This window comes from Triticum urartu, chromosome 7 (genome assembly GCF_003073215.2).
Source record: "Triticum urartu cultivar G1812 chromosome 7, Tu2.1, whole genome shotgun sequence".
Lineage (NCBI taxonomy): Eukaryota > Viridiplantae > Streptophyta > Magnoliopsida > Poales > Poaceae > Triticum > Triticum urartu.
The window spans coordinates 118,777,368-118,787,662 of NC_053028.1; positions in this window are offsets into that span (position 1 = coordinate 118,777,368).

Below are 10,295 nucleotides of genomic sequence, written 5' to 3' on the forward strand. Positions count from 1 at the left end.
CTCCACCACCTACGCTCTCGGCTACCACGACAAACGGCACAATGGGCTATCGCCTTGCTTGAGCAACCTCGTCGGTTGACACTTCAGCCACGACTCCGTGATGTATCGACCGTTACGACTGTGGGGATTCTTCTCCAGTCTCACCGTCTGCGTCGCTACCGTTGTAACTGTGGGGGGATGTTGAGTATATTAATTATTAGGAAAGGCGAGATAGACTAGGATTTGTTCTGGCTTGTCTTGTATTTCAATAGATCATTATACTCCTATATATATATGCCCACGAGGCTCAAACAATACAGCAACTATTCCATCAAATCTTCTCTCTCCCTTCTAACAGCACCTACCCAGCCGCAAATAAAAGATGTAATGCAAAGAGGATGTGACCGCGCTGCGAAAGACAGAGGTGAAAACATGCGTGTCTTTTTTTCGCTCCTGAGCGCTGGCGAAATTTCGGAGAGAGGCCGCGGGGTAGGGTGTACGTTCATTGAAGTAAACTATAGCAGCTTGGGGTAGTACGTGTTTGCCTAAGAGAGAGAGAATGGGTTATGGGTCGTACTATTTCACTCTCCGTTGCGGATACGCCGAGAAAAAAGAAGCGAAGGATGATGTCTGACCACTGACAGGAGAGGGTGATCCGGTGGAGATGGTTGCTTGGCTTTGTTCCTCCACCTTGTACCCTACCCTTTCTCTCGTGGCCAATGGTGAGCATGCGCGGCACCGATCGACGCACAAGCTAGCAGCGTTGTAGTACAAGAGGTCAATTTGCGCTCTAGTCTTTTTCCGCTCCGTATGTAGTCTGTATTTTAATCGTAGATCCACTCATCTTACTATATATGTATTTTCTTCGTCCGAAAATACTTGTCATCAAAATAAATAAAAAAATATATATATACAACTAAAATACATCTAGATACATCTCCTTTTATCCATTTTGATGAAAAATATTTTCAGACGAAGGGAGTAGTTTGTATCGGAATCTTTAAAAGGCCTTAGAGCATCTACAACCGGGCTCCTCAAATCCGCCGTATACGCCCGGGCGATGGCCCGGTCACAAAAAACCTGCCCAGATGGGCACCTCAAACGTTGGACTGACCCACACCCTTCATATCCAGCTCAAATATAGGGCGGCCCGGGCACGCTGGCGTACATCTGCCGACCCCGCTGCAGGTCGTAGCGATCCCACCTGCAACGACAGAAGCTCATGCACTCAAATTTTAGTAAAAACTTGCTACACCAGGCGGACACCGACCGGCTTAAATAGTCGCGTCGGCAGATGGCGGCAAGTTTGTCTGTTGTTGCATAGGTCAATCAATACTCGATGTGTGAATGAGATAGCTTGACACTATATTGTATTTCATCAACTGATGATTGTTCATCGAGTGTAAAGTTTGTCCCGTTCATGTCACAACCCTAGAATAGACTGTAGAGAGTTGCATTAAAGCATCCATGCATCATGTTTAATTTCAAAGGAAATTTGGATTGAGGAAATTCTCAAGCCTCGTGAACTTTAGAACTGATCAAATTAAAAATATCTTCAAATGAGCCCCAAAAAATGTTCCTATTAAACCATGAAAATATTGGACAGAGCTAAAAAACTGAAACCAATATTTTAGGAGGCTTAAAAATATTTGTTTTCGGCCTTTTAATTTAATCAATAGCTATTTGAACTGGATTTATATTCATAATAAATAGTTTAGGAATCCAATAATTCTGAATTTTGTTATGCGGCTTTGGACAAGTCGAGATAATCTACATATAAATTTCAGAATTTTATAAAATGTTTTGACTGCTCAAATCAAAACAAAACAGAAGAAATATAATAAAATAGAAAGAAATGGAAAAACAGAAGAGAGAGAAAACTAACCTGACTTACCTCGCGGCCGAGCTGGAAAGCCCAGCCCACCAGGGGCAGTGTTGTCTTCTTCCTCCTGCTAGGAGGAGAAGCAGTTGCGTGCCAGGCGCGCAGCCGAGCCGCGCAGCTCCTGCCTGTCTGCCTGCTACTCCTCGGCCCTGCTAGCGCCGCCACGGAGACGCCCATCGCCTTCTCCCTCAGTCCCCCATCTCTCCGGTGCCTCCCTCCCTCTCTAATGCTTGCGCCCCCAGCCACCCGAGCGCACCTGAGAGCCGCCGCTCGTCGTCAGCGCGTCCACCGTAGTCCCCGAAACAAACCGCCTTGTCCTAGAGCTCCGCGGACAAGCACTTCTTCTCCAAGACAGAGATCGAGACCCCGGACACCCTGCAGCTGCGCCACCATCGCTGTCTTCGCTGCCTCGGCTGTCGAACGACGTTGTCAAATTCATCGTCCACAATGCTCCCCCGACTTTGCCTACGAAGCTATCGGATGCGCCGTGATCCCCTCTACATTTTCCCTCTGCTCCCCTTCTCACGCTCGAGCCCTAGCTAACTTCACCGCCGAGCCCGTGAGCTCACCATCGGCGTCCATGTTGCCGCCGTAGCTGCAGCACACACATGTTGCACCTGAGCGCGTCTTAGTGCTCGCCGCATCCCCAGGAGCCTAGCTAGCTCCTTAGCCATCGCGTTTGCAAGCCGCAAGCGTTGCGCCCGTGAAGCCATAGCTCCGGCCACCACTCTATTTCTCACCGCCGTCGCTATGGTGCACCTCCGACCATGTAACACCGCAACCACCCGACGTGCCTCACTCCTAGCTCTCCGTAGAGCCCTTCCGCAAACAAAAATGTCGCCTGCAGACAAAACCCGCAGCCCTCCACCGTCGCGGCACCTCGCCAGTGGCTTAACTCCGACTTAATCATCGATTAGTACTAACCCTAATCACCCCTGGGTCACTGGCAGATGGGCCCATGGCCCTGCAAAATTTTATTTAAACTTGATTAACGTTGATAGTTCATGACATGTGGGCCCAGAGCCTGTGCTAATTATAGTTAGTGTTAAAACTAACCGTGCTAATCGTAGTTAGTGTTAAAACTAACTTAATGTAATCTCTGTGTCACTGACCAGTGGGATCCACTGGTCAGGTTTGACCTCGACGGCCTGTTGACCGCTGATGTCATGCTGACGCAACAATCATTTTCTGGATTATTTCTAATTTAAAAATGGTTGGAAATTCAAAAATTAATAGAAATTCAACCGTAACTCTAAAATGAAATGGTTTATATATGCAAAATTATCAGAAAAAATATGAAGAATCTGTTTATGGCATTTTCGTGCATGTTTGAACAATTTATGCGTGCTGATCAGGTCAAATAAATTAAAGGGCATTTCAAATGCTTCCTTTTGATTTTGAATTTGAATCTTTGATTCAAATGAACCTCAACTAAAATGGTAGCATTCTGCATTAGCTCAAACACTAGCATATTGTCATGTCATGATCATGCATCATATTGTTGTATTTGCATTGATCATGTTTCTTCTTTGTTTGTTGGCGTTTGTTCCTTCTCGGTAGTCGACTTTCCGACGTAGTGATCGTTGACATTGATGAAGAACAGTACCATCTTCAGAAGTGCCAGGCAAACAAATCCCCCTTGATCACTCCGACAAAATCCCAATCTCTCACTCCTGCTCTTTTTTATTGGAGTTAATTGCACAGAGGTACCATAATTGAGGCATTGGATGCGGATTGGTGCTATTTTTCATAATTTTTCTATGTCAGTACCATATTTGGGGCAGTTTGTTGCAAAATAGTCTAAACCGCGTATAACAGTGTATTGATGGTGTATCTGACAGCTGGGCCCACCTGTCAGGTGCTGACGTGGCTTGTTCTTTTGCAAAAAACACCTTCACTTTTTATTTAATCACACAACCATCCCTTGTTAGCCGAAAAAAGGGCCTGCCAAAAAAACACCGACGAAAATTTTACATGCTCGTGTGCGGCGTGGATTCGACCCCGCAACTTTGGGTTCCAAGCGTGCGGGCACCGCCACTCCGCTACAACAACGTTTGCTTCCTGTGCCACACGTGCGCCCTTTTATACGTTGCTTCGTTTAGTTTTTTTTTTCTTTTTTTGTCTCTTTTAGCTTTTCTCATATTTTGGGTATTCTTCGGACCGTATAGCCCGGCGCTACTGCACCCTTTCCTTCATAATATGGCACACATATTGCCTTTTGTACTTCGAATCATTTCGTTATTTTTTCGCATATGTTCTTTTCACGTCTCTTTTAGTTTTCTCATATTTTAGGTATTCTTCGGACCGTATAGTCACGCGCTACTGCACCCTTTGCTTCATATGGCACACATATATTCTTTTATACTTCGGATCATTTCGTTATTTTTTCGTGTCTCTTTTAGCTTTTCTTAGATTTTGGGTATTTTTCGGGTTGTATAGCTCGGCACTACTGCACCTTTTTCTTCATATGGCACATGTATAACCTTTTATACTTTGGATATTTTTTTTGTATATGTTTTCTTTCGTGTCTCTTTTAGCTTCTCGGATTTTGGGTATTCTTCGGGCCATAGGCAGTGTGTGTATCATATTTTTGGGGCGGCCCCTTCTGCTGCCGGGCGCGAGACGAGCTCGGTCATGCTACCGGGTGCGAGACGAGTGACGGACCGCAGTTTGGGGGAGGGCCAACCCTTTGACGAAGATAGCGGCCGGACGACGAGGTGAGGGATCGAAGGTCAAAACGAGCCGACGTCGGAAAGCCAGCTGTCGCCGCAGCCCGCCCGCCGAGCTGCCGTGATGCTGACACGGCGAATGGAAGCCTCCACACCTAGAGAGCCGAGCCACCTCGCCACCGCCGCCGCCTACAGCCGGAGCAGTAGCCACGCCGGCCGTTGCCCCAACCCGCGCCGCTCGCCGGAAAATCTGAGAAAAGCTAAAAGAAACATGAAAAAAAATATACAAAAAATAATGAAATGATCCGAAGTATAAAAGAACTATATGTGTGCCGTATGAAGCAAAGCGTGCAGTAGCACCGGGCTATATGGTCAGAAGAATACCCAAAATATGAGAAAAGCTAAAAGAGACAGAAAAAAACATATAAAAAAATAACGAAATGATCCGAAGTATAAAAGGCTATATGTGTGCCGTATGAAGCAAAGCGTGCAATAGGGCCAGGCTATACGGTACGAAAAATACCCAAAATATGAGAAAAGCTAAAAGAGACATGAAAAAAATATATAAAAAAAATAACGAAATGATTCAAAGTATAAAAGGCTATATGTGTGCCATTAAATACATTAACAGTCGCGAAAGAGGCGTATGCTGGGCTATGCCACGCATGCCATTTTTACTGTTATTATAGGACACATTTTCCGCAGGTAACATCTACCTCAGTCAAAAGAAAATAGCTAGAGAACTTTTAAAAAAAAGAGAGAAATAGCCAGAGAAAAAAAAGGAACTTCCTCACGAAGGCAGTCATCTTCGTCTCTCCCTCTCTCCACGAAAAAAAATTATATAAAATCATGTCTCACGGTTAGCAGGTGAGACCCGTCCTGATGGATAACACGTGGCATTCACAAATCACAAAGCATCCTTTGTGATTTGTGAATGCCACGTGTCATTCATCAGGATGGGTCTCGCATGAGACCTGGTCTCATATAATTCTTTTCCCTCCCCACACGCCGTCTCCCCCTCTCCCTCGTCGCCAGCCGTCGCCGCCGCCTCCACTTCCTCCTCTCTCTACTGCCTTGCCCACCCCTCATGGCGCACACGAGCGGCAGCGGCAGTGGATCTGCAAGAAACATGGGAAGGCAAGAGGTGGGACAAAGCAGATTGGCGGCGGGAAATTCCGGAAGGAGCACGAGGAAGAGCGGATTCGTGCGACGGCACGTCGTGGGAGAAGGCAGGACGACTCGCCTCCTCGCCGTCATCGCAGCTCCCGTCCGTCCTCGCCGCGTCTCTGTATGTTCCCCCGATTTTGAGGTACGTCCTCTCCAGTCTCACTGTTTTCGCCATTTCGTACGATGATTTCCACATATTTGTGGGTTTCTCAGGTGTGCATTTTTCCTTAATTCTTGCAGCCGCCAAGGCCATGGACCGGGACCTCCGTGTTCATTTCAAGGTGAGCTCCTCAGTCTAATCCCGATAATCCTTTGCAGCGAATGGCTTGCTCGTAGATTTTGGAACCTTATCATCAGAAGGATTAACTGTTCTCCCATGTGGTGTGCATTTAACTGTTGTCTCTTGACTTTACTACATTAGTTCTTGTATAGGTTTTGGGCAATAAGCTTAAGGGTAGTAGTTAAAGATTTGTTGGAAGCACAAACTAACCTATTTGGCTACAGCCATGTATTCACATAATCCTACTGTTTGCTATGTAATGAACTAGCTGGTGCTTGATAGGTTCAATTCTTTGAATGTACTACCTGATACTGTTTTTCTTTCAGTGATCACCTAAGCAGGATGTTGTATCTTATATAAATAGTACCCTGTAGACTTTGGAAAATTTAACCATCTGAAATCGAAAATAATTGCATGTTTTGTGGTAGTTAGCACTGTGTATCAGTTTTTGTGGGTGCAAATCTTGTCCTGGTGTGTACAAATATAGATACTCCTATTAATTTGTATTGAGCTTAGTTGCATTTACAGTGCTGGAGCTTCTATTATTTGCATCAGTGGTGAATCCAGTGTGTTCTGCATGATCTATTTATTCTTTGTAAGAGTTCTTGACCTATTCAAAATTTCTTATATGCCATATATCATGAATTATGACCTAAAACTTTACCTTGAGTTCTTCTTTTTACGATAACGCTATGGTATTGTTGATCTATTGAACAATATTTGAATAATTACAATTAAATGCTATGGAAAAACTTTAGTTATCAGGAATTTTTTCTTGCGGTTTGTGGCTTCATGTGCTCTCATTCACATTTGAATGATGGTTGGGAAATTCCTGCTAAATGTGTGGTTAATAATAAGGATACAGTCGGCTGCATTTAGTTTTCTCTTCTATTGCTGGATAATCTTCTTATGTCATCATTTCTTTGAGTATTTTTGCTTCTGTTGTTGATTGTAAGTGAATCCTTTGATGGCACTGCTACTTTTTGTTCTCTTAATACTACATCTGATTCACATACTTCATCTATCCCCGTTTCAGAAATTGTGCAGGTTTGTGTTTCATTGGTCCAGGAAAATCTTAGTGGGGCCTTTTAGGAACTCAGGAGTCAGGATGGCAGGCAGCGATTATATTTCATTGTGATGGCAATTTTTCTCGTGTTCTTGGTTTGTATCACTAACCCTCCTAGCAAGTATAATGATATATACCCCAAAACAATATTATGGTATGTGTTCCACAAGAAGTTATATGGGTTATGTTACATTCCATCTGATTGAGATCAATTCAATAGTAAAATGGTCATGTATGATTTTTTGTTTCAGTGCTAAAATCCCTAGCATTTGAATGGTAAGATGGGTTGGTATTAGTTCGTCTTATATGCCAGGCAAACAAAATACTTATGTACTGACCTTTCAATTTTATGCAGTAATGGTATTCTCTTCATTCTAAAAAAGATGAAGGTAATACAACCTTGACGTTTCAGGTTTTCACATCAATTCCATGGCAAAAAAAAGTGTCCCGATGCAAGGCATGTCATCTTTTATCCATAAACTTTGCAATGGCCATCTATTGCAAGAATCTGCCTTACACCGGTTTCAATGATCTTAAATGGGCGAATTATTCTTTATAATCCTCACTTGATGATGCCAACAGTTCATCACTTCTATTTGGATTTCTTTGCTGATCTTGTAGTTATCACTAAGCTTTGCTTGCTTGCAGTTTCAGGACCAGCAGGAAGCTGGCATGACTGATGATGCAGAGCAACTCCTGGGATCTGAACGATTTGGTATTGATTCGAGTTTTATTTACTGAGAAATATTCTCCATCGAGCATGTTGCATTTGGCTCTTAGAGAAGATTTAATATTATGGAGTTTTGTTATACGGGATTATGAAAAAAGTAGATTTGGGAATTTATGATAGATTACAGTGATGCTGCATCGAGTTGTGCTATTTATAAATTAGACCAATCACGTAGTTTATTTTTCTTTTTGAGAATAAGACCAATCACTTTATTAGAAACATAAATGTTGGCTTCTGCTATTGGGTGTTAGATAATGCCGGTAGTGTGGTAGATAGTCCTTCTGTATTGTAAATGCAAATGCATTGTTTGTGCTACTCTTTTTGGTAGATGGGAGGGGGGCAGAAGAATGTTAATTCTTGTTGGGATTACTATTAGACATGAATACTGATTTCTGTTCTTTCATTATTTTCCAGTATGAACCTGGTGGCCAACGACAAGTGATAGCAAGAAATAATGCTTCTGTTAGGCGAAGTTGATGAGGCTGTAGTGCACACTGAGTGCCTCCATAAGAATCTAGATAAAAATGCCATAAAAGGTTAGATTAGGCATAGTCTTCATATAGTTTTGTTAAAAGATATTCTATTGATTTTCTGGCTTGGACGTACTTATTATTGTTTTCTTCTAACTGCATCTTAATATGCTTTTGTAGATTGCTGGGATAAGATGATGGCTATGAATGTGAACGACTGAGCTTTTACTTCCAGAAAATGCAGACTAATTAAATATGGAATGTCTTATGTTTCTCATATTTTCGTCTTCATTTGTATGACTAAATTTGGCTTCAAACCAACAAGTAGTTAATATTAAACTAAGTTCTTTTCCTGCTCCATTGTTCTGTCTCTGAATCATGATTCATGAAGTTATGGTGCATCTTGGAAAGGTTATGATAGTATGGTACTATTGGTTGCAGGGTCGATGACGTAATGTGGATATTTATACCGACTGATAGCCCATGGTTCATTTTAGCTCTCTTTGACGAGGATGTGCCAATGGTCCATTTTATCTCACTTTGACACGAATGTGGTGATCAAAGTTCTGACCTGCAGTTTTGCATTTCCTTGACTAATTCGGTGCAGCTTCCTTCATGATGTATGCCACATGCTAATATGAAGTTTCTCATGCTACATAACTTTTCGGGAGAGTACAAAGAAAAAACATACTGAGGTTTTCCTTGCAGCTCAATTTCCACACCCTTTTTAGGTTAATCTTTACTATTTTCTTCTCTGTTCACACCTCATCAAAACTGAACCAAGAGGCATAGTTTAGATGGTGTGTGTGAACATGGTTTGAACTATGATGTTTCTTCGAGAGAGCAAACTAACTTTTCCATTTCATGGTTTGTTAACTAAAATATTGATCGATGATGCTGATGCCTCTGCTTACCCGTGATAGCAAAATTAATAATGAAGACGAGTATCAGGTTAAAGAAAACATATAGAGTTATAATCAACCAATTTTAAATTTGATTTTTTGTAGGCGTGTTAAGCTAAAACTTGTATATCAATGTTGAAATTGCCTCTTTTATTGTCCTCTAAGATTGGAATTTCTTTTTATGGATGCATGATTTTTTCCTACCAGAGCTTATTATCATCCAATCTTAGTTACTTGCTCCTTCTATTAGCTTTCTGGATTTATATTTTGTTCATTTGTGAATAAGAGTCCGTGAGATTCATACTTTGGATAAACTCCGTTTGACATATAGTACACCTAGGTTACTGTCAGCCAGACATTTTGTGAGGGTGTAACGAGTTGCTTTATTATTTGTAAAACTATCTGTCCGGTTCAGATTTGGAAATTTTCACATGTTTGAAAAGATCATGTAACCAAATTCAGTGTCAACACGTTAACAAATATGTCAGCTTGATTAGTGCGCATAATCCCTCCTCAAAAGGCGCCACCGGTGGCGCCCCAACCCCTAGTATGAAGCAAAGGCTGCAGTATCGCCGGGATATACTGTTCGAAGAATACCAAAATATGAGAAAAGCTAAAAGAGACACGAAAAAAAACATATACTAAAAAAAACTAAACACGTCAAGTTATAAAGGCAAGCACGTGTGCAATAGGAAGCAAATGGTGCTGTGTTGTGGTGGCAGCGCCTGCACGCTTGGAACTCCCCGCCGCGTGTTCGAATCATCGCCGCACACGCATGCAGTAGTTTTGTCGGAATTTTTTTCTGGCAGGCCCTTTTTCGGCTAATATGGGATGGATGCGTGATTAAATAAAAAGTGAAGGTCTATTTTGCAAAAGAACAAGCCACATCCAATGTCCCAATTGTGGTACCTCTGTGCAATTAACTCCTTTTATTGCATTAGGACAACAACGTTTCAACTGCTACTTGTTGCGGTAGTTGTACCATTCCTCTACATGACCTATCATTGTCATGGTATAAATAGCCAAACCATCCTACCATGATTAGGAGTTGCTTGAGCCATGTTGTGATTTTATCCACGTCATGCTTGCTATTGCTTAGAGTTATGTCAGGTCTGATTCATCTGGGAATGAATTGGAATATTATGATCAT